This window comes from Strongylocentrotus purpuratus, unplaced genomic scaffold (genome assembly GCF_000002235.5).
Source record: "Strongylocentrotus purpuratus isolate Spur 01 unplaced genomic scaffold, Spur_5.0 spur5_scaffold_9, whole genome shotgun sequence".
NCBI lineage: Eukaryota > Metazoa > Echinodermata > Echinoidea > Camarodonta > Strongylocentrotidae > Strongylocentrotus > Strongylocentrotus purpuratus.
In genome coordinates this window covers 7,599,378-7,619,578 of record NW_022145615.1, presented here as the reverse complement: position 1 = coordinate 7,619,578, position 20,201 = coordinate 7,599,378, and positions in this window count along the sequence as shown.

Here is a 20,201-nt window from a genome sequence, read left to right as displayed (position 1 = left end):
GTTGTTTGGGGTTTAAGGATAAAGTTTACTGCAGGCCATGCGATTGTCATTGTGAAAGAACAGCTTATAAATTAATTAGGAGAGAATGATTATGTAGTACCTATAAGAGCGATTGTGTAGTGTGAGGTTTTAGAATCAACAACATATTTGCAAACTGACTCAGTTTTACTGGAAATCACACACAACAAAATGCGCTTCATAACGATAAGTTTTTGACTTTTATTAGGTATATTTGGAATCATGAGGGAATTAAATGGGGCAATTTTCATGTGACATTATCGAAAAGAAAAAGCTATAAAATTCAATTGTCACCTATACGAGAACTGAACCTTCTCGTCAACATGTCAACAATAAGAAAATGAACCGTATTATTGTTATATCATATACGGTCAACATGAGAATGTATAACATTGACCTCATAAAACGTGACGACAGATATGGTTCTGAAATGCGCTGAACCCCACCCTCCTCGTCTTGCTGCTGCAACTGGTGTTGCCAATGTTGTTGCTGTCTGTTGTTGCTGTAGTCGTCGTCGTCGCTGTTGTTGGTGGTGGTGTTGTTGGTGGTAGTATTGTTGGTGGTGGTGTTGTTATTGTAATTTACTGAACTACTAATGCGAAATTAATCGAGTGTCACCCGACATTATGCTAGGTTTGAACAAATATTGGAACTATTCCAAGTGCTGAATCTTTATTGACATTAGGTATTATGATGGTGACATTGATGATAAAACGGGGGAACTCTAAGAGAGCATTCACATTTAATATTTGAATGAAAAGTGCATGTCATTATGACGTGCGGTATGGATTACATTTCTTTCTCTTTTTTTCCAAAGAGGTTGCAGCTAGCAAGTTGTTTTGTAAAATTTTGATATATTTGTGTTTCCTCTTATTCCTTGTTTTTTTTTTTTAGTAACTTTTTATTCTACCTCATTCCAAATACGTTTTTGTCATATTATCTCTCTCTCTCTCTCTCTCTCTCTCTCTCTCCCTCTCTCCCTCTCTCACTCTTCCACTCTCTCTCTCTCTCTCTCTTTCTCTCTTTCTCTCTCTCCTGAAATATCTATATCCGCTGCGTTTCAGTTTGTTTCCCATGTCTCCCACCAACCCATCTAACTTTCCTCTTAGCTTAGATTATATGCCGTCAAACTGGGGTCGTGTACACATGTAATGCATTGAAGCTTATAGAGTGTAATGGCAACATTCAAAAGCTGTCGAAATTAAATTGATAAAATGTACACTGTTGCCGAAATGAAATTTACAAGTAATGTCATTGAAATTGAATTTTCATGCAATATAGATTTCAGTTACCGTTGGTTTGGAACATGGTGTCAACGAACTTTGACAGGGGCAGACCAGGGATATGTGCCATTCTTGTGATTGTGTTTAATATATTTTCATTTTGTAATAAATAGGATTTTTATCTCTCATACATTTTGTTTCCCGATATTTCAATTTTTGTTTCTCATGTGTATGTATATAGGTATATAGTTATGCCATATTATATATTATAGCTGAATTCGACTTCTGTAATGATTAATTGAGTTTCTGAATAGGCAAATTGAATAACTAGTAAGAGCTATAAACACACGTCAAATTGAGTTATCGAAGTACCATTATTTCACAATTTGAAAAGGACATATGCCTAAATTTAGCACAATTCTGTTCACGAAATTTTGATTCCACATGTGTCTGCGGTCCCACATATACCTATATTTGTGGGCAGTGCTTTTCACTGTGTGCAATTTTCGGTAAGATTTGGTATATTTGTCATGAATGTCATGATTTCGACACTTCTCAACGACATAATCAACCTTTCCCGAAATCTTCCTAACCAACATGTTTCTTGCTCAATCATAATCGCACGACCAGTATTCAGCTCTAACGTTCTGGTAGGAATCTAGAAATACACATCTACACATTATTCTAATATCGCCTCTGGAGTCCCTCCTTTCTCAAAAGGAAACAACAAATTCTTTCTGCGATTTATGGTGATTAAAGATAAACTTGAGTTCTGGTAAAAAAAAGAAAATGAATTCTCACAGAATCTAACGAAACTTACACTGAATGTTCAAGATTACTAATAAATGTCACGTGCCAAACAATTTTGGAAGAAAATGTATACTGGCTGAGTAATGAGCATAGAAAGATAAGAAAATCAGGGTAGTACTAGCCCCGACACCATGTGTGTTGTCCCATATACATCTTTCTGTGTAAGTGATTGTTACTTTACCAAGACTCTGCCACATTTATGATGATTTTGATGACTCCAGAACCTTGCATTACACACCATTACTTACATGCTATATGATCAACTTTTCTGATCCATTCCACACCTTTTCTTTCACAATGCAATCGCATTACCAGAACTCAAGTTTATCTTTAATAACAATCGCACCAGAAATAAATCAAAAGCTTAGTTGAAATACATGCCAGTATATTTTACGTTTTAAATGAGAGCATGTCCTCTTGAGTGTGTGTGATGCATGATAGGGCATGACAATATGTTGGTCTTGGAAGCCCTGGGTTTGTCTTAGTATTAACAAATCTTTTAACCTTTCGCCTTTTTCATTTATTTTTAACTCTGTTCTTCTCCTTGGATGTTTTCAAAATGTTTTTTTTTCTCTCTTTACATTCCTGAAATATCCAAGCTTAGAAAAATAGTACTTCCCCTTTTCTTTTTCTTTTATTACTCATTTGACAACGGGGATACATAAATCATGAGTGTATATACATATTCGAAGAAGTCCGAACAATTTGACACTCGCTGAATTGCAATTCCGCTCACAATATGTGCACTATCTTTATTCCTTTAGTTTCCTCTATTCTTATGTCGTCCATTTGTGTGGCAAAATCAAATTGATTTTTGGACGTTCAGCAATAGTATCCGTTCGCTTTAAGTCAGAATTTCAGTTGAATTAATAGCAAAATGACATAAGCGACCTAGCCGGGATTCGAACTCTGTCTATAGTCGATTCATAATGACATAACCACGACACCAACCACTAGTCCAAAGAGAGGCTCTTGTTCTTGAACTTTTGAACTATTTTCCTGCTAGACGAAATGATGAATCAACATGCAGGTGTTTCATGACAATTTTTAACTTAATTTACAACACCAAAAGACTTTTGTATTATAGATGTCAGCTGTTTTCCATTGGGGAATCGGACTAGATGCTTTACCGGAAATCAAGTTCATTCAAAATGTGAAACCGAATGTGAAAGTTTCATTGTTTTATATATCTGGGGAAAAATGGTCGTAAATTCCTTCAAATGTATGACGTTTCATCGTTCTGCCCCCAGAAGGGCATTTCGATGGCAGCTTTTCCCTTTCAATAAATGGGTGACTATGCGTTTAAAGATTATATGCTATATCACATGTGATTAAAGATAAACTCCAGTTCTGGTTTAAAAAAAAAATTTAAAAAAAATTCTCACATAATCAAACGAAACTTACACTGAATGTTCAAGATTACAAATAAATGACATGTGCTAAATAATTTTGGATGAAAATGTATACTTGCTGATTAATAAGCATAGAAAGACAAGGAAATCAAGGTAGTAGTAGCCCCGACACCATGTGTGTTGTCCCATATATAGCTTTCTGTGTACAGTGCTTGTTACTTTACCAAGACTCGGTCAAATTTATTATTATTTTGATGACTCCACAACCTTGCAGTGCACACCAATACTTACATGATACATGATCAACTGTTTCTGATCCTTTCCACACCTTTTCTTTCACAATGCAATCGCATTACCAGTACTAAAGTTTATCTTTAACAACATGACATGAGAGTTTATTCAAATCGAATACATATCACTGGTGACACTGCCATTTAGTGGATCGAGAACAGAAACACGCCGCTAATTTAAGTTTCGAGAATTTCATATTAGTATCCAGATTATACATTTTGAAAGCACTAGGCGCTTATAACAAAAATATCTGGAAATAAATGTTGGGCTAATGCCTTCACGTAGAACTGAGATGTAAAAAAGACTTCACAATGCTTATATTCAATTTGACTTTAAGCACCGTGGTTGAGCTTTAGTGTCCTCGATCTACGTGATCTATATAATGTTGACACGAAAATGGAGGACACAAATAATTGTCAGAAACACGAATGTATACAATGAAATCCCGTCATCAAAATTACTATAAAATGAGAATGCTTTGTTCTGTCATATATACTTCATGCATTCTGAGGTTTATTAATTTTGTATACCGTGCTAAGTTTGAAAGAAAGTAGCCTTAGGTCAAAACTGGAAGATACAATCCTCAACGTCTGATTGGTCTGTTGTTGATATTCAGGTCAATCGAATGCAAATAGTGACAACAAGTCATTTCTAAAAAAATGACCTCCTCCTCTCACAAAAAATATGATTAACTATTGAGATTTGACCGTGCAGGATGGCAATAAAATAATCATCAATCATTTTGCAAAACAGATGTAATGGCATTCGGGTCATTTTCCCATTGTTAGCTGGAATTTTTCTAGAAAATGGTAAACCCCCTCACCCCTGAGTATTCTTGCCCCTCTTTTGAACAAGTTCGTGGTCTTCCCATAACGCAAAACATATGTTTCAGTCTGTGATGAATGGATTCATTGACTGAACTGCATGGATGCTATGTGTTGTTGCCATGGAGACATGTTGAGCGTATCATATTTTTTGTAATGTTTTTCGTTTAACGGTGAAATCATATGAAACGAATATTACCCGCGCTTTCGACACGATAAGTTCATAGTCTCCCCCTCAGTCACGAGTGTCGATGACTCCATAATGGCACCCTTTTTCCTCATCTTTGCTCCTCGCTAACTAATTGCGTTATACATTTGTATGTATCAATCTTTTGTCAATTCAATATGTTCAGCCTCTGGCTGCTATTTTGAATGTACGTTTTTATTAATAAACCATATCAATTCAAATCAAATCACTAGGATCACTTTTAACTTTTTTTTTCCTTCAAAAGTGTAGGCAAAGGTCTACAACACTTGCAATCCCCAAACGAACAAACATCTACTAACTTCTGTCTTCATAAAAATCGATCACTATTATATACTTTTCTGCAAACGAATGAATTGGGGCGAAACAAAACTTTAGATATAAGGAAATATATCTTTTTATAAAGAGAGTCAATTGATTTGAAACATAACCGGCATGACCAGTACCCTTCATTTTACTTTTCAATCATGAGGCAATTCTTTATGTGCGGAAACAGATGACACGACAATTTTACCCAAAGTTACTAGCTAGCCTTATAGATCACTTGAATTTGTCTCAATTTTTTTCGTATGAGAGAAAAAGAAAAGATGTCATCTTTTTCCATGGGAAGATTTTATGATTAAAAGAATATTAGTAACGTAAAATTATTTAACTCAATTTCGTAACCCCAGACGCCGTATAATGACGTCACATGGTGGCTTCGGCACACAAAACATACAGTTTTAGTGAGGCTTATACATTTTTTAAAACAAAGATTAATTTTTGTCCATTTTTGACATATGTGAAATTTACTATTGCACCTTCGCATTTGATAGCATAACTAAGTCAAAAGGGAATAAGTGAAATTTAAAATAAAAATGCATTCGTGATCAGAAACATTATACTCTCTGGTGCTGGTATTCTTGGTGAACCTGACATTTCTGTGTCGAGGTGAAGGATCAGATAAATGATTCGAAAGTTCATGTTTTTATTCCTCGATCTATCACGTTTTGAAATATGCCACTGGGAATGTTTTTTCTTCAATAGGAATAATATCGGAAGTTGAATGACTTACCCCAAAGGCCATTAAAGTGCTGGTAATGTATGGAGGAACATTTCTCCGTTGCTGCGCCGTTGAGCATAATTGAAGTACATTTTGAATACAGAAGAAGAATCTGCCCCCTAATTGGGAACCACGCAGTAATTACCCCCCCCCCCCCGCCCCCGAGAAATAGATTACATTAACAAAATATAACCCCTTTTCATTTTGCTCTTTACAGAATCCCCCCTCCCAGCCCTTCACCACTGGTTCAGACGCCCAGTCTTCAAAAAAAGATACGGTAATTGAACTTCAGAAATCCTACGCAATGTAACCATTTCTTATAGAGAGACTTTACCAGAAGATCATGAGTGTTGTCGGTAAGGTTATAAATAGTGAGGTGCGATGGCTCAGTGGTAGAGTAGTGGTCTCATAACCGGGAAGTCCTGGGTTCGAAACCAATGGTCGATGCGCTAGTTCTCCCTCGGTTACCAATACCTTACCTAGAAGCATGTCCTGGACGTCTTAGCAGTCACTTAAAATAAATCATCAAGCATTATAGGCCCATGTTGATAACTTTCTTGGTGAAAGAACCGATAATTCGGGAACTTTGTGCCGTGCTACTTTTTTAAATTTGGTTGGGTCACCCTCCCCCATTCAAATATATGCTAAGGAATACTACCAGTGCCCTTGGTATTTAAACCTGGGATCGTCTGGTGTCGTCATCTCATTCTGACATATTGATTCACAGCATATGTATCAACACGTTGTCAGAAACCTTGGAAAATCTTAAATTGACGACCTTAAATTTAGGGGGCTAAATCATACGTGAAAGATAATTTCAAAGCGATATTTTCAAGTTATACTTTTTGTCTCAATAGTTCGCACACGTTGCCAAATTCGCCTCTGGGAATCATACATTTAAAACAAATATCATATGGTGTATCAGAAATAGGAAAACTTTACTACTGCTCTTCCGAAATAATGAAATATTGAATGACAATTTCGCAGTTGTCTTGTTAGATCACTTGTCAGTATGTATCACGAACAAATGCCTGGACGTGACACAAGTATATGAAGGCAGCGTCACTAACTTTTGTTAGTGGCGCTGCCAATACTCTCCTTTATGCTCACTGCACACGTCTGGTGCAAGTCTTTTCGATTGCATTATTACTTGCGCTGATATAAAGCATGTGAAGGCGATAAGCACATACCCAAGTAATCATTTCATTTCGCAACGACTTTGTGAAACGAAGTCGAGCGTCAAAGACTGCGCCAGTAACTGACGCAGCCGTACGTCAGCAAATGACGCCTCTATTTTTCAAATTTGACGAAAATAATCTCCGAAAGATCATCCGAAAACCTTGAGATTACTCTACAGAAACAAGTAATGTTGCTGCAAAAAGCAACAGTTGAATCCCCTTCACACTGAAAACTACTTGCAGAATGGAATATATCAACAAAATGGGCACTTCGATCTTTTGATTCATATGGTACGATATATGAACATGAAACCATATTCAACAACTTTCATTTCGTTTCAGTCTCCTTTTCCATTCAAGAACTTAGTCTGACCTTTTCTATACATTTACGGTAACATTTCTACCTCGTGTTCTTCTACGTTGCTCATACTTTCGTTTCGGCGGGGGACCAATTTGAGGATGTCACCTCCAGCGTAGGGGCGACACACTACCACGATAAATTCGATTTGTTTTGATGAGTGACCTAAAAAAGTTTTCACACCTGAATGAGGATTCTAGGTCAAGTTGGTCGAAATGTCTGTGATGTACGTGTTGCCCCCCAAAGTGGTAACAAGCTGAGAGTGTGTAAATCTGTTACAGTTTCTTCGATTGACACCTCACATAACATAATGTGCGATTGCCAACGACAGGTATCTGGTACAGGGACGGGAGACACGCGGATCGACACCCCCCCCCCCCCCCTCCCCGACACCCCACACCCCAACACCAAGCGGTGAAAAAAAAGCGAACCAAGCGAAGCAAAGAGTAAAAGAAAGGGAGAGAAATAAATATGCAGAACGCATAAGACACCCCTCCCACTCTTCCTCAAATATCGTTAGCCTCACGAAATTCCATTTTCACGATTTCATCCACCCTTATACTATCAATGCCCCTTCAATGGATGCCCAGTCAACTCAAGCACGCCAAGCTACCATAATAAAGAGAAAGTTTCCAATACTTTCCCATCCGACAACATTCTTAAAAATGCCCCCCTCGTCGTTCCTCTCTCTTTTCGTACCGTTTCCTTAATATTTCTTAAATTTTGCAGAATAGAAAATGAAAACAAGGAGTTAACACAAAGCTCGGTGTTAAGTCCTTGACAAAACACCGTTTAAATCTAAGAGTTAGAGGCACTGAAACAATCCATTACCATCTGTGACTATCTGCAGGATTTGTTTTAGGTTGTCATGGTGATTGGTATTTTAATCTTGCAAGAAGCTACGAGAAATGAGTCTATGAGCTGAAGCAAATGCAATCATGACAACTGTACAGCAGATCGGAGCTGATTTAAGTTCAATTTTATCAAGCTCATGGGCAATAAGCAATATGATCTCTTATTCAGAGTCCCCGGGAAGATAACAAGCATAAAACTGCATGCAGTCTTAATGATGACAAATTGACACGAGTGTGGCTTTCGACGCCGAAAACATGAATAAATGTGATCGATAGTAGTAGTAGAAGTAATAGTAGTAGTAGTGGTAGTAGTGGTAGTGGTAGTGGTAGTGGTAGAAGTAGTAGTAGTAGAAGTAGTAGTAGTAGTAGTAGTAGTAGTAGTAGTAGTAGTAGTAGTAGTAGTGGTAGAAGTAGTAGTAGTAATAATAGTAAAAGTGTTAGTGGTAGTAGTAGTAGTAGTAGTAGTAGTAGTAGTAGTAGTAGTAGTAGTAGTAGTAGTAGTAATAGTATTGGTGGTGGTGGTGGTGGTGGTGGTGGTGATGGTGGTAGTAGTAGTAGTAGTAGTAGTAGTAGTAGTAGTAGTAGTAGCAGTAGTAGTAGTAGTAGTAGTAGAAGTAATAGTAGTAGTATCAGCAGCAGCAGTAGTAGTAGTAGTAGTAGTGGTAGTAGTAGTAGTAGTAGTAGTAGTAGTAGTAGTAGTAGTAGTAGTAGTAGTAGAAGTAATAGTAGTAGTATCAGCAGCAGCAGTAGTAGTAGTAGTAGTGGTAGTAGTAGTAGTAGTAGTAGTAGTAGTAGTAGTAGTAGTAGTGGTAGTAGTAGTAGTAGTAGTAGTAGTAGTAGTAGTAGTAGTAGTAGTAGTAGTAGTAGTAGTGATAGTAGTGGTAGTAGTAGTAGTAGTAGTAGTAGTAGTAGTAGTAGTAGTAGTAGTAGTTGTTGTAGTAGTAGTAGTAGTAGTAGTAGTAGTAATAGTAGTAGTAGTAGTAGTAGTAGTAGTAGTAGTAGTAGTAGTAGTAGTAGTAGTAGTAGTAGTAGTAGTACTAGTCGTAGTAGTACTATAGTCGCCGTCATGTATAGAGGAGGAAAAGGAGGCAGTAAGAGGTAAAATGTTATTTAAGATGTAGATTTAAAATAATGCAATGAGCCATTTGCCGTTTCTAGTTGTTTTATCCCGGACATTCATTGCTCGGTGCTCGGTCCTATAATCTATAAAGCTTTAAACAAATGCACTAAGAATTGAAGAAGAAAAACAGAAGGATAGCGAAATGTCGCAGAATGTGCAAAATTAATGTCACTGTTGTCAATGTAAGCGATGACGTCTATATTCTCTTATCGAATTATCAATGTTTTGGCTGGGATTCGGTGCACCTGACACCCAATTTAATCATAACGGGCAAATTTACACCTCTCGACGACCTTCGAAATAATGAATTTCCAGTAGCGATGAAACTCGGCTTACATACGTTGCAACATTTTGGCGCGGGTCCCTTGCTTAGGGGGGGGGGGGCAAGGGGCTACGCCCTCCCTCATGAGCGCTGCGACCACACTGAACTTCTCTATAATACCTCAATTAGACCATTGAGACCGCCACCCTACCGACTATACAGACCTTTATAAACATTACATTACCCATAATGGCACTGAAAGGGTCGGTTTAGTGTCGGTTTGGAGTCGGTCTTGCGATTTGACTTATGTATAAATGTGCAGGAGTCGGATAAATTCGTTTGGAGTGGAAATTTACTGTCAAAAGAGTAATTTATCCACAACTTTGGAGTGGATTCAATTCCAAAGTGATCTCTAATATGACTCTTTATAGAGTGAGTTTTCTCACGTCTGCATGCATTAAGACAGAGGAACATCTAATTGGTAGACCCTTCTCACGTTTTGCCTGTTAAATCTCATGAGTTCCATCGAATGTTTTTCTATCGTATTTAACATATTAATTTCCAATCTCTCTTCCGGTTTCGCTCAAACCTCCTCAGTTTAACTTTTTAGGACATGAAAAAACCCTGAAGTGCAGTAAGTTGATTTGCACTTTTAAACAAAAAGATATATCTCCCCACACGGAGGGTCGTAGGCCGGTCAGACGGGAAGAAATTATGTACCATGTCTATATTTTGGATGGGTGACAAAAAGTTCAAATAAACCTGTCGCCAGGAACATTTGATATGAAATGGAATACTTTTAAAACCATTCTAAAATTCTCGGTTGAGATACCTTCGGCAAACATGGAATATCGCCAAATGCGTTGGTGCAGAAGCGTGATAAAATGTCACGTTATCGCGGGGGTATTTTTTTTTCTCTCGTTAAAATTGAAAAGATCATTGTTATCTCCTTTGGCTTAATGTGAGGAAAAAGTGATTGTGAGGAAATGCTGGCGGCATTTGTTTGTTTAAACGGGTTCATAAATCAGTCACGGCAAAAGTCGAATAATAAAGAGATGGCAAAGGAAACACTTACGGGGAGAATAGCAGATAATCTTTCATATTTTGGGAGAGAAAACGCGGCGTGTTCGTCTCTTCAAGCTTAAACATCGGGATACAAAGAATGTAAAGCACGGCAGGGCTTTGAGATTATGATATTTGATTTGAATGGCTAAAACTTGAAATTGATCAAACAAGGGAACGGTTCTTCTAAAGTGAAAAACTAATTTACCGATTTGTTTGGTGTATTGTCCTTTTTTCACAGAGAGATTAAGTTGTTTGTAGTATGTATACATTTGGTATGGAAAGGAGCATGCTCAACATGAATTGTTCACTACCTGAATTCTGCGTTTACAAAAACCTTACGTCACTGAAGAAGAAACCCTGAACTAATTAAGGCAGAAGTTCTTAATTATCGAACATTTTGAAAAGGTGATATTGATAAAATATGGCATTTACCTTACAAGAAGAATAAACATTTTTCACATAGATAATGATACTGGTGTGTGTTTCTAAAACATTCATATGATCACCACAGGTATATTATCCTGTCATATATATTTGGAATTTCTTGTAACTTTAGATTATTATTTGTCAGGACTTATGAATGGTTAATTCTCACTGCTATCAAACAAGAATTGTCATCGTCTTTAAAGTTAAAGCAAAATTTTGTTAATGACATATCGTTTGGCGGTGAAAAACAAATGTTGCATTTAACGTAACACACCTCCTGCACTATATTCGCCGAAAATTACCACAAGTTTTACCCTATGAAATTACAGTCGATCAACATGATCAACTCATGCAGTATGAGTAAACCACAGAACATAAAATGCTGAAATGCGCCTTTATTCATACCACATTTCAAATAGCAGACAATGGATAAAATCATAACCACGCAGTTATGAATTTTTTATTAAATTCAAAGTAATCCAAGGGCTAATTTCAAGTTCAATTAGACCCCTTGTGTTTCTTAGCGGAATGGTTATTATTAGCCTCCAGCCGGGAAACTTTGTTGATGAATGTGAAGAAGATCTTGAATGAATACGAACTTGCCCTTGGTATTGAGTAATTTAATGAATGAGGAGGATTTAGGGAATGGGTGGTTTAACGAAGCGAAAGTAAAACTGATGATGATAATGATGATGATGGTGAGGAAGGTGATGATGGTGATGATGATGATGATGATGATGATGATAAGGTTGATGGTGATGATGATGATGGTAAGGGTGATGGCGATGATGATGATGGTGACGATGATGATGATGGTGGTGATGATGATGATAATTGATAGCGATGATGGTAATGATGATGATGACCATGGTGATGATGATGATGATGATAATAATAATGATGAAGAGGATGATGATGATGATGATGATTATGATGATGATGACCATGGTGAGGATGATGATGATGATAATATGATGATGATGGTGATGATGATAATAATGATGATGAAGAGGATGATGATGATGATGATGATGATGATGATGATGATGATGATGATGATGGTGATGATGTTGGTGATGATGATGATGATGATGGTGATGACGATGATGATGATGATGATGGTGATGGTGATGATGATGATGATGATGATGATGATGAAGATAATAATAATGATGATGATGTTTTCAGGGGTGCTAACGAGGTAAATGGAAAATATTTCTTTGAAATACAATAAGGAGAGCAAAACAAATGCTTAGGTATTGAGGCTCTTTAAATATTGTGTATACAAATATTTGAAGTATATGTGAACTGAAAATGTCAACTTGCTATTTTGAGTCTTGATAAGCCCCAAAACTATCGTAATTATTTTGAATGGATTTGGTACTTTGTTTCAAAGAGAAAACTAAAATGATTTGATTTGGCTTGACTTGATTTGATATGATTTGGTTTTTATCTTATTTTATTCTCACGGCTGATGATGATGATCTTGGTACTAAAAACAAAATGCCAACTGACCCGTTTTAGAAGAAAAAAAAATCGTCAAGTGGTCAAAAGGGGGCAAATGGCTAAAAAAAAAAGTTTAGTGACCAAACAGCTGGTCTGGGAATTACTTGCAACCGTCCTCAGAGATCAATATTCTTCTTTTGACCTGCAATCCTAAGGATTTTGGACCAAAATATGGTAATATTATGGGGAAGGTGACCTATATATCGTTCAATTGGCTTGGTATGATGGTATTAATCAATACAAAGGGTCAAAACGATAAATCAATGTCAAATGCATGGGGTTGTTTTGTGTGTTGATCTCGGTCAATCCTGCCGGAGTCCAATTATAATATTTTCACCTTTATTTTCAATTGACAACTGAATCATCTCATTCCTAAAAGCTTATTACAGGTATCAATCGGTTCTCGCTAGCAGTGAGTTAATCGTTGATTCCAAGGAGCTGATATACATTGTATGAACTTGACTCTTGCCTATGTCTTCCTTGACCAATCTTGACCCAAACGGATTCGAACCCATCGTTGACCTCTAAAAATGTTGATTACCCCTCCCTTGCACTACATTCACACACTCTTCTATACAGTCTCAGAAAGAAATCAACACATTTGCCCTTATTTTCTTCCAACTTTAAACTTTTCTGTAGGGCTATTCGTCATGTCTCTCCATGCTACCATTTTATACCTGTCTTTCTACATTTACTTCTTTCTTGTGTCTGTGTCTGTCTGTGTCTGTCTCTCTCTGTCTCTCTGTCTCTCTCTCTCTCTCTCTCTCTCTCTACCTCTCTCTCTACCTCTCTCTTGCTCCTTTCCCCCTCTCTCTCTTTCTATGTATTGCTCTCTTTATGTATGTATGTATATACGCTCTCCATCACTCGCTCGCTTGCTCCCTCCCTTTCCATCTCTCTTTCCTTTTCCCCCTCTCTCTCTCTTTTTCTCTATCTGTCTCTCTTTCTCTCTGTCTTTCTCTGTGTCTGTTTGTATGTCTGTCTCTGTCTGTCTGTCTCTCTCTCTCTTTCTCTCTCATTCAATGTCTGCCCATCTTCCACTTCCCCTCCTCCCTCCCCCCTTCCCCTCCCCTTCTCCCTCCCTCTCATTCTCTACCTGGCCAAAGAGACAGATAAAAAGTTCAAATAGCTGGAGTACTATTCGCCTGCACTCTTAAAGGTCAACAGTGGGCATGCATAGGGTTAAGCTCCTGGCCGATATATGTCAAAAATTCAAAGCAACTCGTTCTTCGCGACTTAATTTGTAATTTTTCTGGCCATACAGTCCCAAAATGCATGAGAAAATCTTGTTCTCTACATATTCAATCATGGTCTAGGTTGTATTTCATGTACATTGTATCTTTTTGAACAATATTGAGATTACTTGAGTTTTTATGAGAATATTTCATTTTCAGTCAGTGAAATTCAAGATCATGTGATATGTTCTCCTTAAGAAAGTACAATTTAGTTTTGTCCATGATAAACTATAGGCCTATAGCACTAGAAAGGCGTTTATCCACAGGAGCATTGTTATACCTCACTAGAGATCCCCACATTGACTTGATGGATCTGTGCGGCACCAAAACAAGTTAAATCATGACACATTTTGTTCACTTTTGTAGCCTTAGGGCACTTACTCTACCATGAAATTTTAAACTTCCAACCCTAAACTGTCCTAAATAAATGAGGGGTGCGATATTGAACCAAATCAAATGTATTTATATTAGTAACACTTCTTCTTTCAGTACTTGAAAAGGTTCAAAAGCATGAACTTAACGCGATTATGGGGTGCGAAGGTGTAAGAAATACACCCCATCGGGATGAATATGGCACCCCAAAGTGTTCATGTCGTGACATTTTAGCATCTAAAGTTTTTCTTGTTTCTGAGGGAGAGATGGTGCAGGTTTTGCACCTTTCAAGTTTCTGAATCTTTAAAGCCTTGAGGTGATAAGGAAAACTTCTGTTTGCATTATTTCGCAGTGTTTTTTTTCTTAAGGAATAATAATGGGATGGTTTTATTTAACCAGTGTAGCCCCCCCCCCCCCCCTCAGTGTTGATACGGCTCCTCCTGAGGGCGCCAAAAATGTGTTATTAGCCCCAGCATTGCCAAGTACCCATGTATCACACCTGGGTCGGGAGTGACACATTTGGGGAAAAACACCTTGTCCAATGATGTAAGCTGCACGCACCGAGCAAGATCGAACACAAGACCTCTCGTATGAGAGTCAAAGAGCCTTTACCAAAAAGGTGTTCTGATGTTATCCGGAAAATGTCGCTAGGCCAGAGGGTGACGAGGGGGGCGGGAGGCTTTATGTCAAGACAAGACAACAGATGTGATCCTCTCGTCGAAGTTTCCAAACTTAAAGTTGAGATTAGATTGCAACATTCCAAACCAAAGATAGGCCTATGTGGTTTATTGGTTAAGGCCCTTGACTCTCACATACGGAAGGTCCTTGGTTCGATCCTCAGTGATCCTTGCTCGGTGCTTACATCCTCGGACAAGGTGTTTTATCCATATTTGTCTTTCTCTCTCTACAGAGGGTATTAAATGGATTCCTGACAATATCGGGGTGATATTGATTGCCGGGGCCTCGGGGCATGCAGGAAAAGATGGGGCTACACTGTTCATAAAACCATTATCAGTGCCATATTCTATCGTGTTTTTGTTGTTGTTGATACGCAGAATCACAATATTATTTATTTCAATGGTACAGCTCTCCTATTAATTTTGCGCTGCTATTTATTGGTGATGATAGGACGACCTCCTGTTGACCTCACAGAGTTCATCTACGATGTCGTTCAACCAAATTGTCCTCCAAAACCCAGACAATGATCTGTAAAGCCCGTTCTACCCAGTGGCTATCAGCTATTCAGTTTAACCAATGTAGATCTTGGATGATACCATGAGAAACAAAACAAAAGTATTGAGTGCAGTTGGTGTGAGATTTGCTTGACTTAGTTCCGAAAACTAGTCCATTCATAGATTTTAATTACGGGGGTTTGAACTTTATTGAACGGCGGTCAACTGGCACGGACGCTTTGTTATATTAGAATCAAACGGGCATGTCACTTTATAACAAGGATAGTTTCCAGAATTTCTTTTTTGAGCAAATGAGGTAAACACGTCATTAAGGAAGTAAACCAGCACCTACTTGCATTTGACAATTAAAGAAATAAAATTTTAAAAAAGCACCATCATTTCTTTCAAAAAAGATTAGTAAATTTGCCATAAAAATGGATAGTTTCCATTATGACTTTTTAGAGCAAATGAGGCAAACACGTCATTATGGAGGTAAGCAAACACCTATTTACACGGCAATGAAAAATATATACAAAAGTTTCAAAATAAGCATAATACTTATTTTGACCTATCATTCTGTTTGTGGTTTTGGCACATGAGGAAAAAGCAATGCTTGACCCAAATACAATATAAATGACAGGAGTTGTAGACAAATGCACAATTTCTCTGTTAATGGATCTAAACTCGTAAGTAAACATAACGACGTTATGATAACGATACAATATATGTCATGTTGTTCCATTCCTTACAGGCGGGGTGGGAGGGGTCAGGAAACTTTCTTTACATCGTTAACTTGTAGTAAATTCTTTGAATATTACTTTGATGCAGGCCTATACCCTTAGACCCCTCGCGTCGAGTCGTTCACAAATTTAGCAAAATAAGCAAAACAAAATTTAAACAACATCGCCACTTTCAAACCATATCAACTGCTTATTTAGTACTCAGTTGAACTCATTTAAACTGAAACAATATTTATTTTCTTTTGAGCATTATCATATTAGTATGTGCGTCTTTTCCCAATCTACATACTACAATTCAAAACTGTTCAGCCATTTCTATTTTGACAGCAATATTACCTCAATCTCGTTCCTTCCATTTGTACATTTTTGTGACTAAAAAGTACATGAATTTCATAATCCCCAGTATTGTTATTTTCCACAATGCAATAATCAATGTGATTTTCGTTCTTCTGATGCCGAAATTGGTTTATATAGAAATGACAAGGGGAAAAAATGTGGTGCTTTTGTCCTCTTTGCAATATGTCACTGTCGACATTTTTATGTGATCCGAACGTTGAATCGCAAGTCATGCCTTCTCAATACCAATATAATAGAGAGGATCTTCTAAACATGTCGTGAATAATGAATCTTAAATGTCAATTTCAAATGGAAAACGTGACATGGTTTGTTGTCAATGTTATTGAACTCCAGAATATTTCGTGAATTACTTCTTATCTGTTTGCAATTATTTTTGTTTATACAGACATAACGGAAGACAGAACTGCAGTAATGATAATGAATATTTGCTGAAGAGCCTGAGCAAACACCTCAAAGTATGCATTCCTTGCTTGTATACAAGCTGTTATTGTTTGTTCGAGGAACATTGCTGGCTTTTCGCGAACAATCCAAGACAAAATTGTTAAAAGATTGATTACCAATCAGGTATTACAATAATTGTTAAGAACATGTCTACAGCGGAATCGTTTCATGTGTCGTCACTGACGTAAAAGGAGAAAAACATACATTTTGAAAAGGGCATAACTTCACGGATACTAATAGTGTTTTTTTTCTCCTGTTTTTTATTGAGAGAAATTTAGCTTTTCATTGTACACTTTACATGTTAAGATGTAACAACATGGTTAAGAAAAATACTTCACCTTTCATAAAACCATTGGGAGAATCGACAGACGCCTTTTGTTACACCGTACTTTTTCAATTTCCGGCAATTTAAAACCATTGTCAGAAAAATATCAATTTTGCTTTTATCACAAATAAATAAAATGTAATTTTCCTAATGCCTCTTTTTTGCCAGAGATAAAAAATATAAATATAAATATCAAATATTTATTATTTGTTTCTCATTATACTTCAACTACTTTATACATGCAAGACGTGTGCTCTCTAAGTGATGTAGTCATAGTAATGGGAATCCATTTTCTTGTCCTTTTTACTGAGGGGGGGGGGGGGGTCATATTAGGGATCATTTTCTTTAGAATGGAATTCACTCTCGAAAGAGAAAAATCAACCACTAATTCGAAGTGGAATCCACTGTAATATGGAGTTGAAAGTTAAACTAGTGGAGTTCCACTCTTTTGCCACAAAGTCAAATAAAATAATTTCTAGTTTCTCGTATTCTTCTCTCACTCTTTTTCTTCTGCCCGGCTCAATTGTATTTTTTATATTTGAGTATCATTTTTATACTTTTCATCTGAAAACAAATAAATGGCAATCTTAGGACATCTAGACAATAGGATCAACATAAATCATTGATGCAGTTTAACCTTGTTTTAAAAATCATCTGTATCGCATGTACACGTGAAAAGTTGAACTAACAAATTAAAACCCCCCTAATAAGCATTTCTATGTACATAAAAAGCATAGAATATCGAATAACATGGAACCCTCTCTCCCAATTTTTGTAATTTTTTAAATTTCCGGACTAGAATCGAATTCACTTGGCCTATAAGAGAGTAATGCCAAGTTGTCTGAACCCGGTTTGTCTATTATTTAGTTAGTATTCCAAAATTACTTCATCTAATTATCAGTGTATGTAAAGACCAGTAGGGCTACTACGAGTTTTGTTTCTTAAATATTCAGGTCCTCCAACAAAAGCATCTTAGCCATTGCCATAAGTTTTGCTGTCACACCGTATGGATATATTCGGTAACAGATCAAATGGGCATTAGACCAACTGGTGAATAGACTGAATAGATATTGGTCAGATGGGCATTGGACAGGCTGACAATTCGACAACCCAAAAAGGAAGACGAAATGATGAATACCCCCTGAATAATAGACGAACAAACGAACAGATAGCGATTTTTGTTTTCAATTCTGTGTATATACCTACTGGAATCCAACTCATGAAAAGTGATCTAGAACGAAAGCTTTAAGGAGAAGGTTGAGTTCTGGAAAGAGGTGAACAATAATTTGTGAGCGTTATCATTGTTATTATGCAAGTGTGGAAGAACATCAAAGAAAAAATGTTCCCTGAAAAGCATGGCTCTTCAAATGCTTTCATATTCTAAATATGACATGTAACAACATAACAATCGGGACGGATTTTTATGTCACATGTTCGTGTAGCCCCATATACATCTTTCTGTGTACAGTGTTTGTAACTTTACCAAGACTGGGCCTAATTTCTTATCATTTTTATGATTCCAGAACCTTGCAGTACACACCAATAGGCCTACTTATAATATGCTAGATGATCAACTTTTCCAATCGCTTCCACATCGTTTCTTTCGCAATACAATTACATGACCAAAACTCAACTTTCTTCAGCTCAAAAACCTTTCAAATCAGACTTGGCAAAGTGGCGAAATTGGAAATTTACTCAATGAGGGAAATTAGACCAATGAGCAACTCTAGCACAGGAGCAGAAACCATCACCAAGTTAAGAAGAAGGCATGGAGTACAAGACTAATTCCTGTGTATAGAGCCATCCAATCGCAAAGTTCAATTCGACGGTGGCTGCGTCGACCTGCTTGGTCGGACCTCACCAAAGAGAGAGAGAAAAAAACTTCAGTGAGAGGAGAAGCTCTGAAAGGAAAGCTTTTCATCTAACTGTCCGCTCTTTAGCTACCGGCGAGCTTCTTCATTTGATCAAGTTGTGGCTTGATATTACATCATTAATCTGTGGACCTCTCAGAAGCGACGTTTTTGTTCATTGATGTATACTTAATTTCGCGTTAGCTCTGCAAAAGTATTTCTTTTTCTGCAGCTTGAACATGTTTCGGGAACTGACAGTTTTCTAAGATTTGAATGCTTAATCAAGGAGCTAAAACATCCCCGGGAGAGGAGGATGTAGCGGGAGGGTCGGCTTCATCATGGTAAGTAATAGCAATCAATTTTGTGGCCTTTCTTTCCTCACGTTCATTTGCAGTTTGCATTGTTTTTTAATTCATATTTAGAAAAGATTACCTAGTCATTTTAAACTATATTGGGTGTTTATTAACCACATCTCCAAAATCATCCCGCTAAGTTTAAATTTAAATTTATCTTTCATTTCGATATATTGGTATTAACCTTAAATAACATTCACTACTGCACCATTTTGGTTTGGTTTTGATAAAACTATCGGGTGCGTCACATTGATAAATGTGTTTTTGTAATTTTTTTTTTTTTTCGAAAGCCAGCATGGAGGCGAAATTAGTTGATTAAAAAAAAACTTTTAGTTAACCGAGTTTCGAAGTGAAGTGATGTTTCGAAATATTATGAAGCAAAATCATATCACTGAGTGTCGTGGTATTTCGAAAACACAAAAAATAAAATATATTCTGTAAATGATAATAAAAATTAAATATTTAATTAAAACAAACAACCAAATGGAGGAAGGATTCCTTAAACAATGGTGATCGCATGAAGTAAAGTTGGAATAAACATTTGATTACAGCTGCTCTTCTGATAAGGAAGCGTTTTAGAAGGAGTTCAGTTAAAGTTAAAATCTACAGTTACAAAGAGTTAGATTGTTATGTCCGACCAGGTTTATCATGGGACGATGGTTGTTCATTATCGAGGATGATGATATTGATGATGATGAGGAGGAGGATGATGATGATGTTGTTGTTGATGACGCTTTTATTGTAAAATTTGTTGTTTTCTATACTTGTAAATTCACGTTGTTTTTAGTTATTTGATAGTCCCCATCTAAAATATATGACTGT